Source organism: Bombus terrestris, chromosome 14 (assembly GCF_910591885.1).
Source record: "Bombus terrestris chromosome 14, iyBomTerr1.2, whole genome shotgun sequence".
Lineage (NCBI taxonomy): Eukaryota > Metazoa > Arthropoda > Insecta > Hymenoptera > Apidae > Bombus > Bombus terrestris.
This window is the reverse complement of record NC_063282.1, coordinates 9432019-9453940: the sequence shown is the minus strand read 5'-3', so window position 1 is coordinate 9453940 and position 21922 is coordinate 9432019. Positions and strand designations below refer to the sequence as shown.

The 21922-nt window shown below is 41.4% G+C and overlaps 1 protein-coding gene across 2 annotated transcripts in view; it reads right to left on the bottom strand.

Moving 5' to 3' along the window:
- Positions 1 to 21922, bottom strand: part of LOC100649273 — a 248424-nt gene that overhangs the window by 187599 nt on the left and 38903 nt on the right. For both annotated transcript variants that reach the window (XM_003400913.4, XM_012316578.3), the window contains one exon: positions 3559 to 3654. The gene's annotated coding sequence lies outside the window, so the exon portion shown is untranslated. The remainder of the gene's footprint in view (positions 1 to 3558; positions 3655 to 21922) is intronic.

The window sequence follows — 21922 nt, the reverse complement described above, 5'->3', positions numbered from 1 at the left end:
CCAGCCAGTTTCATCAACCGATTTCGCAATTATCGAAGAAATAAGGGGACAATTGCATTTAGCTGCGACAAATCGCCACGCGGAGTTCTGGACAGGCCGTACATCGTCGGAAACGAGAGGCACGGGAGGAAACAAACATGCCCGGAAACGTAATATGAAGTTCCAGGCTACGCGGCCCGTTAATCTAACAGCCTGATGATGGTCGAAACCGTTTTACTCATCAAGATTGGCTTGTCGTTAGGGGGTTCCGTTCCCCGAAAATTTACTGACTCTTGATTGCTTTCTCCGGCGTATAACCCGCCCTTTTCAAGACCGCCGCGTCATGCCAACTACGATCACCTCCTATCCTTAAATCGACAAATTAAAGTTATGCTATTTCATAGCATCGGGATCTAATCGACGACCGATTCACAATTCTATTGAATTTTTCATTGGCCTTGGTTTTTTCAATCTTTCCTTTACATATAAATGAAATGTATATACTTAAATTTGCATACGTAATAAATAATCCTAAAATCGTCTTAGTTCGAAAAGTAGTTAAATTATTCATCCCTTTTGTATTGTACCGAGTCAATCGATCAAACTCCTTTTCCAAAGTTTATAGATTCAAAAACGGGGAATCGTAAATCCATTTAAAAAATAAGCAGTTGCTAAACTACGGCTACCCACCGGTTGTTTTAATTATTTTATCGAACGCGCTAAAACTGAGGGAACAGCAGCGTTATTTGAATAATTGAACGATCGGAACATACGTGTCGGTGGCAGAGGACATTTTTAGTTCCAAGTTTCAAGAACATATAATCATCTTCTAAAAGTGTCCTCAAATCCTGGCCAAGTACCAGATTTTTAACAGTTTTCCCATGTCCGAACTTGACGATCCATCGTTTCTATTAAAAGACTTTCATCGCTAGCCAATAACCATTAAATAACGCCGAAAAAATCTATAAGATCAGGCTGACCTCCGCTTCATTCTATCCCATAAAACAGAGGAACCACCGAAACGTGGAACCGTCGACGCGACGGTTCAACGAATGAGCACAGGCGAGGGTATCGGATAATACAGAGAGACCTGGAAACAGGCGGGGTGAAACGGTGTGGCGGAGGATGGAGAACCGAGCAAGGCAGCCTAAGTGAAACGAATGTCGGTAGTTTCCCGAAGCAGTTTCGGGATGTTGTAACGGTGTCAACTTTGTCCATTAACCATCGATTTCTCTCGGCGCGTTAGCCAACTGGGCTGAAGCGTTTACCCCTTTTCGCTGATAGCAGTAACTTCGCTCCGGCCTGACAACCTTTACAGTTTTACGCTTTCTCACCAACTTTTTTCCTTACACCTGGCTGTCGTAATGCGGTTAATTGCGATCGTTGATGAAATACGTTGTCCAACGAGACTCGAACTTTATTCGCGTAATTCCATCGAGGGCAAATCGGATTTCGTCGTATAAGTTCAGCGAAACGAAGCAATTTTAACGCGAATTTTATAGATCATTTAATAGAAATTTTATCGCAAAAACTCTTAACTCGTGGACAAGTTCGTTTTCCACCAATTGATCTTTACCTCCAATCGACACATAACGTATACGTATCTCGACGATATTTAAAATTCAACTGTCGCCTATTACAATTTCACGCGCAATTTCCAGTATAGAGGTAAACACTAAAAACCAACGTTCCTCTGTTCCCCGTATAATCTGCCAAAATTCCCAAGGTTTTTGTCACGACGACGAAGGGAGGGTCGCGTTACTAGTCACCTTTTGCGTGCACTCCCATGTCTCAGGAGATGAATATAAATAAGGGTATTAAAGCAATAATAATACTCGGCTTACATTAAGTCAAGTTATGTTCATGGAGACTTACCGTCGCACTTGAAATTAGGTTTCACGCGTAGAGCTGTCGCTCTTCCCCCTTGACTACGAACGAATGACGGGTGTTCACCGAATGCCGACGAACAAACACCATGAATATTTTAACCGGTGAATTAACGCCAAGGTAACACACATCTTGTTTTATGAAGCAGCCTGACAATAAGACCATAACACGGATTTAGCAAGTTAATCCGTTCGGTCGGAACGCGCGTGGCCTTGTTCCACCCCACTTTTAATTAAGAGCGCAATCATTCCATCGTAATCCAATACTCGATCCCCCTTCCTACCTGTCCATCGCAATTCCCATCCCCCTCCCGACTTACCCGCACTAAAGTTAAATTCGCCATAAAAAAGTTTTCACTTGTTCTTCTTTCATTACTCGTCGACGTTAACTTTCGCGCCAAACTTTTGTCACTTGAAAATGAATTTTTACACCGATGGCGATCGCTATATTAACAAGCCGGCGCGGCGACTTATCGTTACAACTCGGTTAAATTAATATTTTGCTTTATCTTTTTTTTTTTTTTTTTTTTAAGCGACGAATTAAAAATATTTTGTACGATCGCAAGTATACAAATGATTGTAAATATTAATTCTTTCGTTCATAACGCCGATTTTACGCCCACTTTATATCTACTTTAGGTGTCGTCGTAGAGGAAATCTGTGCAACACGAATCGTTACAATTGGTAAATACGTTACAGCGCTAAATACACATCAACCACGACGCTATGTATCAAATGCAAATAATAAATCGCAGTTACGAGCAGATATAAACGAAATATTCTATGATACGATATTAATGCGTTACGATGTGCGAGATATCACGAGCGTGACCAATTTTCGTAAACTGTTCCCTTTGATGTAGTAATAAAGCGTTTACTATCGCACACGGATGCGTATCTCGAATCATAAAGTCCGTTTTATAACCCTAAACTCTTCTGTCGTTTCCCTGATCATCGTTCACGAATCAGTGGGCGCTCAGCTCCCTTGCTTTGTGCTCGGCCGCTTTTACGTTTGAATTTTAAGCAGTGCTTTTTCCTCTCAGCGCTCAACTTTTCCGCTTGTTGATCACGCTCAAGTGGCTAGCATAAAATCACCGCGTTATTTTCGTACTTTCAATTTCCCCGCTTCTTTGATAATCCTTGAAATTAACCTAAATCTTTATTTGGAGCGTTTCGCAGCTTTACGAAACTTTTTGACACACGTTCGTAGCTATAACTTCTAATAATAACGTAATTAATAAAAAAAATGTATATATCATTATCGTGGGTAAATGTCGTAAGACGTCGAAAAATTTTAATAAAGTTCAGTATTGAAGAAGAAAAATTTGCTGCGTGTACTATTCCAAGAATCGATAATAATGTATTAACTGTAATGATAAGCAAACATACGATTCCTTGTTTACGTTTACCAGGCTCAGAGAACTATGTAATGCAGCATCGCGAGCTAAAAACGTACCGACTCCGTACATCGTTTCAGACATTTATTGCGGATCATAAAGTACAAAGGAAGATAGCACACACGTCCAAAATTCAATTTAACATCGAATCGATAGGAATTTGTTATCTCGACCTTTTTCTTTTTTTTCGAAAAATTTCTTCCATCTATATAAAACGCTTTAACCACGATGACGATTATTCACCGACATAGATATGGAAATAGATTGCAAATACGATTTGTGGACAGCAAACTCACCAGTGAATCACCAAACTCGGACATGCACAGCTGATGCTCGTACAGCCTCAATCGACGTCTTAAAGAGAATCCTTGATATCGTCAACAGAATCGATTCTGTAATCAGAGAACCATAGAATTAACTCCACATGCACCACAATCACCAGCATCGTTTAATTTTAATTTACAACTATACGCAATAAATATATATATTGCGTTTTGTCATTGAAATCGTGTGGGAAATTTTTGAAATACCTAACATCCTTCGCTACTTTAATTGAATAGCTTTTTGGGCAAGATCGTATTAACCGATTAACCGATTAGTCGATTAACCAACGTTGTTAATTCGCTCTGAAGCCAAAAATTCGGTGTAACTCGATAACAGGAAAATAAGTGGCAAAGATGGTTGATGGGGTGCAAAAATAACAATGGAACGTTAAAAATGGTGAATCAAAATTCTTGTTTGACCCGGTTGAAGTATAGTTACAAGGCGAGTACGCCCTATTAGCGCCATAGCTTTGCCGCGATGCACTGGAAGCTGCTTAAACTTAATAGCACAGAGTAAGCTTAATGTAAGATGTTTTTATATATTTCGCGGTGATATTTTATAGAGAGATCTCATGGTGAGAACAAATACCAAGTTAATCCGAAAGTCGGTTGATCAAAGAGCATAACCAGCAACCCCCTCGAAAATGTTGCGAATTATTAGATCGAGTACAATGTTTTATATAAAAATGATAATTATAAAATATAAATAATTACTTAATACGTTATTTAATACGTTATTGAATAAATAATTGATAAATAATTATGATTATAATTATAAAAATATTTTATACAAAAATATTGGTAAAAATACGAAAATATCAATATGTTACAGAGATTAAGGTCTTCTACTTTTAAACCATAATTTTAGAATTTCGTAACATCATAAATCAGTAGTGACAGAGGTAAAAATGATGGAAATACCCTTTCCCACTTAATTACTGTCTTACTGGTTAATTATCATAATTATCTTGGATAACCCAGAGTTTATTCACAACTTTTCCTATTTTCAGATATCGCATCTGTTTGTCGCACCTTAACGTATTTTTAAACCATCACTAGTAATACCGTCTATGATTTATTCAAAGAAATTCTTACGATTATGGGCTCGTATAATAGCCATAATTAACCTCGTTAATAACTCCTTATATAGATTCTTGGAGGATACCCTCCAAATTATAAAATTACTTTACTATCGAGTTGCCAAATCATACCAAATTATCTTCAAATTACCTCAGATCACATTTCCACCTTCGTAACATATTCGGTACTTCTACTTTAGTTTCTGATTAATTTTATAATCTCATTATATTCTTTCCACCAACTATACCTAATAAAAGTATTATATCACCGGACGATAGTATGTAGTATTAATACTGGAACGATGAAATTTTTTCTACGCTTTGACCGTTAAACGATTCAATTGAACTGATGTAATTTCTGGCGCACGCCTCCTCGTCATTTATAGAGAATGGGAATACTTTGCGCACCAGTAAATCTACGGCGTATTTCTATTCTCGTATCACGCGAGAGTTATTAAGGTCTGTACACCGCGTTGCATTTAGCCGGCACCCCATAAAACTGCAAACACGTTGTCAACATTGGTTTTATCGTGTGCTCATCGTGACGTAGCCGATTCACCCGGATACATACGGTTGCCGGTTATAAACATCGTCATTGTTGCGCTTGAAACATTTCCAACCGGTTTATTCGATTGACTTTTGCCATCGCGACGCGACAATCGCTAAATAATAATAGCGTAGCTTGATTTTAGGTATCGCGAGTTAATCGAAAAAATAAAATGATATATAATGTACGAAAGAAGAAAGAGACAAGCATTTAGCATTTTAAAATCAATTTTAATTTCCTTTTGGTATTTTTCAAGTCGGGTGATATCGAAACGGATGATCATTGAAGTTCATTTACCCGAGCGTAAGAATATTTTACAAAGGGCAAGTAGCTTCGCGATATTACCTACACGAACAAAAGCGTTTATGATGGTCTCGAAAGTACTGGCACCTAAGGCAAGAAGTTGCGCAAAGTTATATGCGCACTTATGATTAAATGAAACGACTCGTAAAGAGATACGTACAAATGCTGTGTAGTAAAATCCCGGTTAGGGAATTTATTCGTTCGAAAACTAGTCCTCCTGTTTTACCATCTTCGTATTATTAGACAAAATTCCGTGCCTAAATCCGCGTGGGTGTGCCAGAAAGTAGAGTAAAATAGCCGACGCCGCGTTCAATAGGTCGTCACAAGACACAGCGTGTGTTCCTCCGGCTCAAGTTACCGTTCGTTAATTATATTTCATAGACAAGCATTATTTCGATGCAGCGGAGGCTAAATCCCCATTAACGGATTCCTCGCGAGCAACTATAAATTCCTGTCTGTCAGAAATCGCGCGTTTCACCCATCGTTTACGTGCTCAACGACGTACGCAGAGACACGTTAGAAGTTGAGAAACGTTCAACAGTCGCCCGCATTGTCTTCATCAATCGTCTAATACTCTAACTCGATTAATTCTCATTAAATTCTCCGACTACGACTTACCCCCTGCCCACCCCCTGCAGAGCTCCTCCTTTTCCCAAGCAAATCAGATTAATTCCGACCGCGACGTGTTCTCCGGCAACTATTGTACTTCCGGCTACTCGTTAGCCCACATTCAGAACGGTCTAAGGGTGCAATTAAACGTTGAAGTACAATTTTAACATCACCCCTGTTAACCGCGTTTCTGCTACGGTGGCCCGTCCAAATTGCCCCTCTCCTTTGGATAGTATCGGAAAATTGAGTTAAAACAGCGCCTCGTATCCTTAACACCGTGTTCCGAATACATGGAAAGGCTAGAGAGTGAGAGAGAGAGAGAGAGAAAGGGGAAGCATTTTCACCGCGGTCGGGAGGCCAATGGCCGCCCGCCGACGTTGGTGTGGCCGCCGCCGCCTGCACCGCAGCCAAGAAATTTCCATAGATCCTTAACGCGTCGGTGGAGCGTACGCAAAGCGGCAGACTTTGCGGCAACGCCGCGTCGTGCATCAGCCACAGGTGCCCTCTCACCGACGCGATGTCTCACCGACGCGAGGCGTTTATGGCTGTTGTAAAAGCGTCATCTCCCCTGCACGGTTCGGTAACGTATCGGCGTCCTTCGGTGTACGTGCACCCCTTTGTAACGTTCTGCTGTCACCGGTTCACACCTATCTCCCCTCCACTTCAGACCACCCTTCGATGGATTAAACGACGGCTATCGCAACATGAGCATTCCGCGTTTCATGTGAGACGCGAGATGAGGGAAGAGAGATTATACGACACGACGATGGTATCCGAATTTTAGCATTCAAAGAGCTTGGACTTTCGATATTTCTGCGTCTATGTCTATTGTTTTAAGATCGGGATGGAAGAAGAGAAGATTTTAATAGGTTTCTCTCTCTCTCTCTTTCTCTCCCTCTCTCTCCCCCTCTCTCTCGGAAGCTTTGAATGCTTTCTCTCTTAGTGGATCTATAAAATTTCTACGAAGCAATTTGACCGCTTTCTTAATTTTGGTGTTAACCCTTACGCCGCTGCGTTGGATTACGATCGCGATTTCACTTTAAATTTTAACGACCACGTGTCGCTGAAATTTATTCTCCTCCCTTACGAGGATCGATATAGTAGTATTAAAATGTTTCTTGGCCTCTATACCTAAAAGGGGGCTAATATCGCCGTACAAAAAGAAAAGAGTCGCATACAGCTCTATAGATTTTTTTGCAGTCCTTTTTCCGCGTATCGAGAATATGTATAAAGGACTACGCTTTCAGACAATATGGTGAAACACAGTTACATAGATCGTTATCCAACGTGGTTTTCGCCAGCTCTTCGCGTCTCATAATCGCCTGTACCTTCGTGGCGTAGATATTAAAATCAATACGGTATGCATTTGACTGGTACACCGTAGCCACCGCTATTACCGCACGCGGGAGCCACCAGGTCGTACATACAGTTAGCTGTTACTAGCTACCTCTCTATTTCGCCTCTCGCTCTCTCCCCTTCCTTTCATTCTCTCTCTAGCCTCTCCTTACCGATACACACGGGAATTGTAGCTGCAACTGCAGTGCCTTGCATCGGACAAGCAACCGCTACGGTATGCCCGAGCCTGCCAAACAGCTGAGTGAATGGATAGCTCGACTATAGGGTGTGAAACTGTTACGAAGCTAGGACGGAGAGCGATAGAAAGGGATGGAAAAGGGATGGTTTGTTGTTTGGTGAGTAAAGGCGGAAAGGAGTTGGGCCAAGTCGCTGGATAATTTCATACCAAGTTAATCAGACGCGGCTACAGCCTCCGGAGGATGCATGCGATGCGGAGGAGAAGCGAAGAACCGGAGATGCCGAGGATTTTGCATGAGGCTACCAAAGGAGTTACAAGAGAGAGAAAAGGGAAGAGAGAGAAAGAGGAGAAAAAGAGAGAGCACGAAGGAGAAGAAGAGCACGCGAGCATATAAGCCACGACATCAAATACTGTCCAAGACGCGCCGATGTCACGTAACAGCTGCTGCTAATAGCCTGTTTAACCGGCAGCCCGAAACCTCTCGTTCTCACGCCTAAACTAATTATAGTGTAGGTTCTTAAATTCGCGCGTGTTGCGAGCCGACATTCTGCACGCGGATACAAATAGTGCTGGCATTCTTTTAAACCGGCTGTGAGTTCGCGGGAAGGAATAAAGATACTAAAATTATAGGAGAAATTGGAATGTAGGGAAATATGTAAAAATATCTAAAATATCCAAATTGAAATAGTCGTTATAATATGCAGTAGTTTCATTGCTTTACTTGTGTCAGCAACGCTTGCAACGCGTCAGTACTAGCAACCAGCGATGAACTACAAAACTGAAAGCATTATTTTTCGTTCGACCTCTGTATTTTTGAAATATTTCATGAAAAAAGCTTTTATGGAAGAGAATAATCGTTCAATTGTTGTTTGATATGCTATCGATACAAAAAAGCAGGGTTAACACACAATCAAGATTATGGGCTTTCATCGATCGTCTTGCAATTTACAGGAAACACGTTTTCCGTTTATCGGAACGATTTATCGAATTAACTGTGAATAATTGTTACAACATGCCGGCTGTTTGCCCACCGCGGACACCGACTAAAATCTGCGATACACATCCACCGACGTCAAATATTTTTCCACCAAATACTCTTCAAATATTTAAGTTACAATGTGAGTGCGCTCGAAAGACTTTAAATTCCCAGTGGCTATGGATCCCGAATAACAGTATGCAAAACAGGCGACGTGGCAATTTTCGAACGCGAATTCCACGCAAGAATGTTAACTCCCAATGTGTATCTTTGAGTCGTCCTAGAAAAGATCCGGTTATTTTTAATTTTCGATTACTTCGATTCCATCTATATGCTATGCCTCGCGCGATAAGAATCGTCGACAAAATAAACAATCGCCTATATCAAATGTTCAATTACGAATAACTGTGTACAAAATTGCAGAGTTAAGGAAAACAAGGTATAATTAAACAAGCCAAACTATCGTGGCCATTCGTGACTCTGTGATGTTGATTACGGGTTAATACAGCGATTAAGGCATCTAATAAACACCTAGCATCAAAGTATCCCTATAACTTTGCAATTTCTCTGGAATTGAGTTTACGTGTACACCAACTGCGAACCAGTTAGGATTTTCCGTCTGCGCGCTTAATCACCGGCTGTATCAAATGCCGTGCAGTGTAACAAGCGGTATGGCGGATAGAATACCGTTGCGGAGGGAGTTACATTTGATATTAATTAATTAGCTACTGTCACTTCCCAGCAGCGTGTTCGTCATCCACCAAGGTTGCGGCGTGTATGTCAGTAGCTGGGGGTAGTTGCGCTCGAATCACCGTAATACCTTGTGCGCCCGACATCCACCGAAAATTAGACGTTTAATTGTCCCCGACTACGAACACAACCGACTTAACAATTTATACGAGACCCCATAGTAAATCCGACCGCGTGTCAAATGGGACAAAGCGCAATTTCGTTTATATTTCTACTCCTCGATTATTAATCGCTCCCGAAAGATAATTAAGTGCTCTTTCTCTACAGTATATGTAGTTGCAGGCATCCTATCTGATTCCTAATTAAATAATCCTATTAGTGACTTGTGTCACGTCTCTTGAAACGTGCCTGTAAGACACCGTCTAGAGGGCTACAGGTTAAGCTTCCCTATTTAGACGTACATTAGCGATCGTGGGACCACAAACCTAGTTAAGGCCCCCGACGACGTCTTACAGGAAAAGATCCAATAATAGTCTACTTTACCCTGTAGATAGACGTCGTGATATTGCAGCGCGAGTCTATTTTTCCTCGTCCAATGTCCGAAAACACGATTTTTAAGCGGATCCATGAAATTGTATTCCAGCACCGAGTCCAGCGTGGAATTCCGAAAAATTGAAGTCGCTGTGCAGCGTGCGCGGTAAATTCTTTATTAGAAAAAGTTGCGAGCGCAGCCAGTCGTTCGCCTTTCCCGCTGGAGAACGCAGGGAAACGTGCTTAGTGGAAAGTTAGAAAAATTTCACGTCATACGTAGCGTTCTCGGGGTAACTCGGCAAATTGTTATGGGGGCAACTGTTTTAAGTTCCGGTTCCGTCAGAAAAGTACATTGCGCCTGAGCACATGCGTCGAGAGTCTCTGTTATCGGCCGAGTATCGAGGAAGAACGGGAGGAATGGAAGTTAAAATTTTATGAAGCACACAGCTCGCAACGACGCACGATACGCCACCGAACCGAATTGCAATTGGAGATGTTCTTGCCCCATGGGGTGTAATCAGCCAGTGCAACGAAAACACTCCCGTTTGGAGTGAACATTCAGCATTTAGAGACACGCGCGTTTCCGCATTTCGAAATTGATCTTTCATACAGGCGGAAGCTTTTGGTCTTATAATTTAAGAAATTGCGAGATTTAATTAAGAAGTGTAGTAGAATAGCCGGGAACAAATTTTATCTCGAAATTAATCCTACCTCCAGCCTTCCGGCGCAAAAAGAAACCCGTGGAGACAAAAGGGTTTTCCTTTCTCGTCTGTACACACTGCAAGATATCATGAGAAAATATGAAACTTTGTCGTATCAACTTCCTAAGCAAAAGAAAATACCGGATACCGCTGCTTTTCAGAAAAATTATATTAAAGAGAACAGATTTTTATTTAACATTTCCAAACGAGTATTTAGTTATCTGTTCCTGCTTACTTTGTTGCGTATACGAAGCCTTAGGCAAGGAAACAAAATCATCGTTCTTATAACGTATTATAAGTTTCTTCGAGAACAATTTCTATTTCAATCCAACTTTTACAGGTCGGGTGTTTCCGATAATTCATCGATATTCCACCATAAACAAGCGCGGAGAGTGCAAGCACTTGCTTCTAACCACGATCAATTGTCGTTTGTACGTACAAGACATAATTATAATAATTATAACCTCGTTTAGTCCAAAAATTTAGATTGGATCAATGACTGGATTAACGATTGGATTAAATGATTGTCTCGCAAATATGTTTATGTGTCTCAACGTTGCTTATTCGCGTCACGTTGTGATTCGACGTGGGATGAATAGCAGACATTCTTGGAATAATAATCTAAATATCGTTGAATCGCTAAGGAAGGAACTATTCGAAACGCATTAGCTCGACGAAAAGACGAATCCCCGGCCGCGATAAAAAAGATCTTTGTTATCACGACCGAAAGAAATTAGACGTCGTTCAAAGCACGTCCAAACTACGTTCCACCCCAATCGCCATCTTCGCCGGAACTGATCCCTCGGTAACTAAGTTTGTACACGGCACGAATACAAAATGCCGGCACGCAATCAGCCCGATTTGAATATTGTAGTTATAATGCGAGCCTGTGTAGATGTATAACAGGAAGATGTATCGCACGCTTATTTCTTTTAATGTTAATGGTGACGGGAGAATTTATTACTGTGTGAGGACTGGGACATTTCGAAGCGGCTGGATCATCATAAAACGTTAATGAGAGGCCGCGTATTGTACCTATCCATTGATATGGTAACCGCGAAAATTTTGCTTGCCCAGTAAATACCGAGTCGCTTGAAATACAGGATGACATTGCATATAGTGGGTGAACGTTGCAAATTTTGTGGCCGTTTCGTAAATGCACGGAAATTGATTCGAATGTTTATTTAATTGCACACCATCGACGACGACGAATCAACAACCTCTCTTTTCTATTAGCGACTATCAATTAATCGATACTCTCCTCGTAACAACCAACGCACTTGATGAAACGATATAACGTTACGGACAACGCTCTAGTTAAGACGATCAGTGAGCAGTTGCGAGTAATTTTAAAATCTTACAGAAACTTTTGGAACTGAAAAGATCAGCTACGAGGAAAGAATTATCTTCGTGAGTCATAAAAGAGGAAAAGAAGACGCAGACAGATCTCTGGCGATCTAACGTCGAGGTAGGGCTCGAGCAAAATCCCGCGGTTAACTTGCAGACAAACGGTTCCTACGAAACACGGAGAGGACAGAAGCGATTACCTAAACTACTTTCGGATAATCTGGCAATGGACTGCGTTAATTGCCCGCTCGGCTTTCCCCTGGAAAACCATTTAAAATCCGTGTCATGCCGTATCAATCCGTTAAGGGATCGAGTCGTTAATTAAAACTAACAAGGAAAAAAATAACGGGAAATTAGCGGAAACAAAAAGGAAACTATGAAATGGCAGAGAGTGGGACAGGGTTGGGTGGAAGAAAGAACGAATCGCAATCGTCGAAAACTCGAAATACGTAATCCGGACTAACAATGCATAATACTTCAAACACTATCAAGCTGACGCTCTTTTGCTCGCGATTCGAAAACTCGCATGGGGCAGAGGCCGGTCAAGCTGCCACGAAAAACACGGATCTTAATAAGCCGCGCCATTCAAACGTCCAGTTCAAACGGCCTACCGGGGATTACCGGACGAGGCCGAGAGTGAAATTCTACAGATATTTCCTCTCTCCCGCCGGAACGACGGCAGGTAAGCGTACTTTCTGCTTGTTTAGCTCTCCATGTTGGATTAATCCGTCTGTCGATGAAGAGCAAGGGAGAAAGGAACGGACAAAAAAATGATAGAAAGGGGAAAGCAGAGGGGACAGGAGGGAGGGTGGTGAGGATCGTGCGCGAACGAGTCGCGAATATATGCTGAAGGGGGCCACTGGCTCTCCCAACTGACGAAGGCGCGGTAGGATTTGTGGCCTTGATTTATGCCAAAACTGGCGCCGTTTATTATCGGTACTGCTGGATGTGTGCATGCGTGAAATTGGAAACGCAGACAAGCGTCCATGCAAATTTAACCCGTCCGTCTGCCTCCGCACGCTATTCACCGCGCCCATCCGACAAAGAAGGAACTTTACTGTCTAGCCCGTTCGCGCCCTTCTCTCCAACCCTCGCGCCCGAAACCAACCTGCGGCACCCCATCAACCGACTACCGTGTTCCTTCCTCTAGCTAACCCTTTCTACTATCTAGACCGGAGAAATTTCAGGAACCGATCCGAGGAAGGGTCGTACCTCTTCAATCGTCGTTTCCTCGTTCAACTTTTTAATCGTCTTGGGAAGCGAAAACTCGCCTCGTTAAACGACCGAAGAGCCACGAGTTGGAGGTCTGAGGTGAGCAAAAATTTTTGGTAAGTAAGCTAAGAGTCGATGAAATGCAGGATGCGCAGGCAACTTTTTCGCAGAGCTTGTTTTAACGCGATAGTTATTTGCTTCAGGACGTTTCAGTTTATAAGGCACGGTGTATGGCAATCGGCGAAATATCGGGGAAACGTTGAAAATGAATTTTTACAGAAAGTTCATAGACCATGTGGGACGTTCCAAAAAAAAATTCCAACAAAGAGATTCACCGGTACGAAAGAACGCAGCGTGAAATCATTATTCGGAAAACTTCAAAAGTCCAGGGAAATTGGATTGGCCGTAAAGAACGGGGAGGAAGCCACAAGCCAATTAGCCCGACACAATCGGACAACAAACCGAGGCTCGTGCGGCACTTGTTCGATACTCAAAAACCAACGGACTCCAAACTCTTTGGCTATCGACTTTCTGGGCGCCTGGAGTCAGCAGCGCGTCAGGTAGCACGATTGAATTGAATCGCGTCGGTTTAATGCCGCAAGCATCCTTCTGAAAGCGTGTACGCTGTACACCCTCTTAACGCTTACACTCTGCTCGCTTGTCCGTGTGTACAGGTTCGGTGGACGAGCGACGAACGAAGGACGAGGACCAGGTCTCCTCGACAATGCCGCGGAATTTATCAATGTCTTGGTAATTGATGGTGGCCATCAGAGAACTGAGTCGTACTAACGTCATCCAACAGCGAGGAAAAGTAATGTCACGCCGGAAGAACAACCGGGCTAGCCGGGGCGCATTTACATAGCCGGCTGGGTGACTGTTTCCAACCGTTATACCGTGTCTCGAGTATTCGAAGACGTCTCTCCTCGAGCGGAAAGGGAATGTCGGGTTGCGTGGTACGATCGAGGCAAGGACGAGGTGTTTGCGTATTGCATATTACAACGGTGGATCCCAACTCCTATTCTCGTGGCCGTCTACAAGCCGTTACTTGCTACTTTTATTTCCACGATAGAGGCTCGGTCTCGTTGCACGGTATCCGTTCTTTCCACCAGATTTCCGTCTTATTGTGCCGCTTCGCAGTATGCTGATAAGGGAACGCCTCAGGGCGCAGAAAGGAAGTGTCGGTGCAGCTTGTAATCTTGAGAATTTTATCGTCCACGTATAGAAACACTTTTACGTGTTCCGAGTAAGATACTGGTTGCTCGCATTTCTCTACCAACGCGCAAGTTATCTCGCGGAAACGCGAATACTTGGTCCTGCCGCTCGTTCGCCGCTTAATTATCGATTCTCGTAACTCGAGAGACAGACGCAGATAGAATTGAAAATTCTAGAGTTCAGATTCACACGTTTCCTTGGAAAGTAGTAGTATGATTGCGATGCTCGAATGGAAATAGAGTTAATCGCGTTGAAAGGTTATTTAATTTCCGAAGAAATCTGACGATAAATACGGATATATTTAATTTACGATAACTATTTTTTTTTTTAGCTATACTCTTAACGCATGCCATTTAACTGTACTCTTACTTATTGTCAAAACGGCTTGATTATTACGAATAAATAGAAACCGCAAGTTACTCCGCGTATATTAAAATAGGTGACTCCGGGTCACACTACTCGAGGTTGTTAATTAATCTACCCTCCAGGGAAGGTAATAAGATTTCAAATAGCTAATCCAAGCCCTTTCAGAATTATCTTCCATGAATCTGGATAATTAGACTTGCTTTAACAAGCGTGGGTTATTCAAATATTGAGTCTGTGGACGAAAAATTAAAAAAATTTATTCGAACGTGCAACTATGCTTGAACACGACTGTTATACATTTCCTATTCAAAAGCATATTGCTCTGCATATGTTCTTTTTTCGGCAGCTAGCAAATATGTATACATACGAAAGTGACGCTGCGAACCATTTGGTGCATTCTTATAAATCTTTTAAAGCTGAAAGCTCAGAAACATGAGCTCGCCAGTCAGTCGATCGTTCTGTACGTAAAGTCATAAATCATAAGCGACCGTATTGCTTCGTTGCTCTATTGTACCTCAGTTCAGGCGAAATATTTGAATATTTCATTGACCGTCGGGGATAAATAAAATAGCAGCGAAATTCTCCGCTTCGAAATCATCGCTGCGGTACGATTTTCTCGCGCCGTTACGATCGTAATAAAGATAACAGTTTGTACACGCGATGAAACTTCGCATCGAAACGAGTTGGTTTATATCTGCAGCGAGATTGTGAAGTTAGCAAAAATAGCGATATTTCTCCTAGAACAATAAAAAGTACCTCGAATCTCTTTTGCCCAGCTATGTTTTCCAATACGTTGCATTGAACGTTCGATCATGTTTAATTTTTATTGGAAATCGGTGGTACGAAATATTTTCCACCTCGTGTTTTCCTAAGGTGAAAATATTGTATCGACTCAAATAAAACAATTAAATAAAAAAATTGTAAATAAATGGAGATTAAAGTGTTAAAAACACAAAAGCAGAGTGATACGCGCTCACTGTGTAATTTTGTATTACGAACATTTTTAGCAGTTTTAATTAATTTCGCTATTTCGTTATAAATTCCAATTACAATTTTTCATAAATCTCACTACGCGTCAATCCGACGGATTTGAATTTTCGACTTATATTTTTTTTTTTTTTTTTTTTTGTTTTTTTTTACCAAAAACTGATAAATTAATCCATCGATTTATTTATATTGGATCTCGGTAGACGTAGGAAGCGACGACGGGGGCCGCGCAGCTTGCTTGTTTGACTTCCATATATCATTGTTTTCGTATTTACTCACGTTCTTTATACTCAGTACGAACTGCCAATATTTATGCAATATTTACTCGTGATAACGAAATATGACGGTGGGACTTTAATGCTTTTGAGTATGCTCTAAAACATATCAACAGTTTCGTCGATTCGATTCCGGACATCTGGCTCACGCTGAACTCCCCTTCGAAATAATCCTGAATTATTCGCGAAATGCTTCATCGTTCCTTAATTTAACCCTTAGGAGTTTGAAAGCTTCGCAGCGGGAATATTTGCAATTACAGATCTAAATATTTAATCGTGTCGATATAATTTATCAACGTAGCCTTGAGATTCTGATTTTCAGATTCAGGCTAATACAAATACATTTTTCGTTCCTAACTTCGAAGTATTTTCGATATTCTAAGAGTTATAGTATTGTAAATAGTTAGAAAATCGTGGATCGTAAAGAATTACATCGTGACAGATCTGACGGTGAATTCGAAAAGATCAAGTTGGCAACGTAAGTACGTTGATACATACTCGCGAACGAAATGGTACAAGAGAAATCGAATTTTCTGAAAACCACCTGACAACAATTTTTCAGAGAACTACGACGAGAACGGAAACTCATCTTCGTGCGGAAACCTCGACTCGTCACACCGAACGTACACACGCAGATGAGAGTACGTGCTTCACGTTTCGCTTGCCAGCCGATCGAATTTTGCGCTACTTGTGTGTTCGTATCGACGCCCACGGTTGCCTGGTTGAATTTAATTTACCCGCGTGCAAAACAACTTCTCTTCCCCGCTTTCTTCGTCTTCACTTTTCCCAGCGATCGTGGAATGTATTCCACGCCACAGTCGCATATATCTGTTCGGATTATATTACGCATACACGTACGAGTAGGCGCCTCTATTTCAGCCTCCTTCGGTTATTCCAATAACATACATCGAGATTCCTTACCAACAACTAATACGATCCAATGATCCTAAAGGTATCCTCGCACGTGACACCTGGATGTTGCCAATCGCAACATAACTTTTTTATTTACTTGACATGAAAGTTGATCCGATTACTATTTCATTTCTTGAGGAATCGATTTTAAGGCACTAGTGATTAGCGACAAGTTGTACATCAGAAACAAATATTATCTATTAGATCGTCCGAAAAGTTTCTTCCGTTTTATAAGGAAATAATGGATGCATAATGTTTTCCATTTTATATTATTTTATCGAATTATGATATATCATAATTATCGTATGATCCATTTTGATTTATCAAAATAAAAAACACAACGTCTGACAGATTAGGTTTCATGTTTGTATAAAAATGCGTTGTTGTAAAAGACGCGTCTGTAAAAGAAAGACACTTTTCGGACAACCTACTACAATTTTACATCGACTAAAACGATTTTAGCTAATTTTATCGACAGCATGTCTACAATTGAATTTCCCTTAAAATCGCTTAAATCTCCTTTCCTTGTAAATTGCAGCAAACTATAACAGTGCTTTAACTTACGAATCAGATCCCTTCTTACAAATGCTCTGAATCACGCCGAAACCGATATAAGCCATATCTACAGCAACGAAGAATTTTACCGGAGGATGTACGATCTCAATATTTCCCGTGGCGATCAGAAAAAGGTAGAGATAAAACTCGACACTGGTAGTTTCATTAGTTTCCTTCAAACGAAACCATGTGATCTCGCATCAATTAATCCCGGATTCCAGCCAGTGTTGTAGGCGACGAACGCAAAACGATACTTTTACAAGCGTCCGGGGCGTTTCAACTCTTTGCGAAGAAAATCTGAAATGCCGATATACCGAGAGAAGTATAGAAAGTATAGCGGCGACACACGTGCATATAAATTTTTCCGTATAAACGCGAGGGAAACGCTAGCGGAACGCGTAAGAGTGTTGCGCTTTATCGGTGGATACAGGCCGTCATCCGCTTTTCACTGCAAAGTGAAAAAGCAAACTGACCGTATAGTCTGGAATTTTGAGCCCGTGATTAAATGCATGGGGCGCCGGTGAATTAGATTAAGTACTCTTGGGCATAGATCGTGCTTCAGGATTTTCAGTTCCCCTTCCGCGATTTCTCGTCTGCCGCCACACAGCGCAGCGCCGCGTTGCGTCACTCCACATACCGTTCCTCCGTGTCTCTCGCGCTCTTCTTTATCCTTTCTGTTCCACTCGTCGCTTCTCCTATCGCGGCTATATGATATACAGTGCGTGGGTAGAGAAAATTCATTGGCTTGAAAATATCCAGCAGCGAGCTACCGCTTCTGAAGGAAAATGATGACACGTGTACTCGCTGCCAATGGTCCATCTCTACTTTCCCACACGTCACATCTTCTTCGCTTGTTTTATTAAGCACACAATTCGACAGCTGTATCCTCGTACACTCGCGTTTTCTTTCTTATTAAAAAGAAGAGGCGCTTTGGTAACTGGAGAAGGCTCGTTCCTTCTCATTTCTACAACGTGCTTCGCTTTACATTAGGATATATCCGATCTGACTAACATAGGTGCAATATTACCATCGATATCGATCTTCGTATATACTCAATGAATTTCTCGCATGACTTTTCTCATGCATGCGGAGACACGTTCGTTTGTGCTGAAGGAGCTTCCGGTGTGTTTAACATTTCAGAGCAAAGTGAATTTGGTACCTGTTGATTAGATAAAACGTCACGGTGACGCAGTCGAACGTTTAATTCAACTGAACGTTTAATTCGGCCCGGAAAAAAGGAACGAAAGCCAGGAAAATTCCGCTATTCTGATATACGCGACTCTCGAATATTTTAAAAAGGAGGAAAAGAAATATAAGGTGCAGAGCCTACCGTTTCGGACGAGTCCAGCCGCTGCTAAGCGAATTACAATGTAACAATGGAAGCGCTCGGAAGATAAACGGCGCGAATCCATTCTACCTTCGGCGATGACGACACGGCGTCTCATAAAATTAACCTGACGATTACGCGAGCATTTTTAATCAAGGAACGAAAAAACGTTTATTAAACCGCGACGTCGAGTGAAATGTAAATTTGGCCGCCGATTTCCAACCGTACAATTGCTCACGCGGGAAATATCATAAACTGATAAGGTGCATATGCAAATATCAATACGACAGCGTTTCAACTTTTTATCGCAGATGTTACGCAATCTGATCGCGAATCAATTTTCATTTTCTGCCTGGTGTTTCTCTCGTGCAACGAGGCCGATTTTGCTACATCGATTAACCAGAAAAACGAGACAACAGAATATTCTGCTTTCCACGGGATTCGTTGCATAATCGAATTTTCCGTCGACAATGTTTAACCGAACGATACCTTTTAACGTCGTTAATAACCAAACCTACCCTAAAGGTAACTGAAAACTTTCGGATAAACGAATCCAGTTCTCAAAAATTCGATTAGACTAATTAGATTTCATTTTCCCTTATTCCCAATATATATCATTACGTTTTATATATATATAACAATCGCTCTAACGAAACAGCGTGACCCTGGTTGACAATAGAACCGGTTAAGAGCGTGAAAATCAAGTTGCCAGCGAAACGTCAACAGAGAGCAAAAGGGAATTTCTTAGCCGCTTTTGGAAAACGTTTCATCACGTAGCAGAGGAGCAGTGGCCCGGGCAAAAGGCCTCAAATATGTCGTTGCTGATAAAGCGAGCGCACGGCTGCTGGCATGTAAACGTTGAAGCTCGAAGCTGAGGGATTACAATCGTTTTCGTAGGTGACTTTGTAAGCAGTGCCATCTCATTTCAGACTCGCATCCCCGAGTTTAGCAGAAACCTAATAAACAGCCGTTTACCTCCGTCTAACGTTATTTTGCTTTGTATGTAGCCAGAGGCATTCAGTTTGTTACTTGCCCCGGTACATACATACCTGGACCCACTCGAGGGTCCTGTCACATTTCGCGCGAGGTACGATTATAAAGCTTCTACCAGGATTTCCGCCAGTCATTTATTAGGGAAACGGGTTCTCCGTTGGGACGGTTCAGACGGTGAATTTCCGAGCAACGCCATGACGAAACGAGATTTTCGCGATATTTCCATATTTTCCACGCTGGGAAAAAAACGTTGACGCGCGTAACGCTTCGCGTCTCGTCGCAACGCCACGCGTTCTCTCTGTCCACCTATTTTTTTCACGGTGAGTACGCTCGTTCGTCCGTTCGTCTGTCCGTTCGCACACGCGTTCGTTTGTGTCTGTGTGTGCGGGCGTGCGTTTAATATAACGCAAATAAGGACGTTAATTACTTCGTTGAACGCGCGATTCGCAATAAAAAAGCATCGACCGCGAAAGCTACCTTGAAAGTTACGTGTGTACTTGCGGCTGAATTTTTCGACATGGGAAACGCGCATACTACCAGACACGGATGTGAACCTGTTGTTTCCTACATCCGGTTTAATCGTCGCGAATAATTAAACGGGAATTCTCGGTAATTATCGTCTGTTTTGTCTCGCGATGATTCGTGATACGAAAGCTTCTACGTCTGAAAAAAAGATTTCACTTTTCGGTGAATTAATATTGTGATATATATATTAGGTCATCCCATAAGTTCGTGCCGACCTTTGTGTATACATTTCATATTTTAAAGAAAAACAAAAGAACTTTTATCGAGACGGAATAATGAAAAATGGGAAGAAGTTGTACAACGAGAGAGGGATTACATTTTTTCATGAAACTGAAAGGTATGTAAACAATCTTAACATATATAACCGCTCGAAAAATGGCACGAACTTATGGGATGACCTAATATATGCATATAATTTATATAAATTTTCCATAATATTAGGAGATATGTGTGTAATTTATATACATTTTCCGTAACATTAGTGTATATAAATCTATATAATTGTAATACGTATATAATTTATGATCGAAGACAAGTTATATCAGCATTGCAAATTTCGCGAAACTTTTATGCTTTTTACTTTGTACCCGCAAAGAGGAAGTTTCGTAAACTGTTCAAAATTATCCTGCAACAATCTTTTGTTGTTTCTTTCCAGAGACTAAAATTTTCCCTACTCCCTAACATCAAAGCAAAACATACCGCAATCTCGGCTTTCAAACAATTTAAAAGAACAAAACGGGAAAATGCCGTTCTGAAAGAATAATACGGCTGCAACGTTCGGTGGAATAATAGAAGCAAAAACTAAAGAACCCTTTATCTTGATCCAAAGTGACTAAACTTAAGACTGTATCTTTGAAAGGCTCAACATATGGTCCATATAACTCTTTTACGTTCGTTAAAAAACGTTTTAACCGGATCAAACGCGTTTCTAATTACTCGTACGGTGTAGAGTTACAAAAATTGGGGCAAATCTGGACCAAGGGAAAATGTATCGAGTTTACAAAAATTGTCATCATCAGAAACGATAACTAGACTGTTGGTGTTCAGGCAAATTCGTATTTTTGTAAATATAATGTACAAAATAAAATATTATATTAAATATCGCAAGTGCTACTGTACATTGAATATTTTACATATTTCTACATATTATGTGCACTCTGTGCATTTTCACATCTTCAAATTTCCCATAAATGAATAAAAATCCGCAGTCAAATGGTAAGTCATGGAGTATATTTCTGATATCGTAAATATTTTTGGTGGAAAAGTCCATGCGCAGAGCTGCGAAAAATTATCCAGAACAAAAAAAAAATGCTTGGAAAAAGAGGAATTACCGCGCGAAAGAATGCAGCTGACCGATTAGAAGTCATAAAACGTCCGATGTCGGTGATTAAGCGTAGAAGTTGAAAAAGTACCGGTTGGAGGGGAATTTATGCGCGCATCAAATACACAGCTTCACTTGGTCGGTCATTCAAACGAGAGCAGACGCGAAACACACGACGCATAATATTTGATTCATAAACCCGTTTTTGCCGTCTTGTCGCGGCTTCCACTTCACTCGCCCCGTGGAAGCTATTGTTTGTAAAGCACGTTCAGGCTGTCGTACTCCATGGAATGCGTGATGGCCGCCAGCTGCATTATATTTTCGGCCGTCATTCC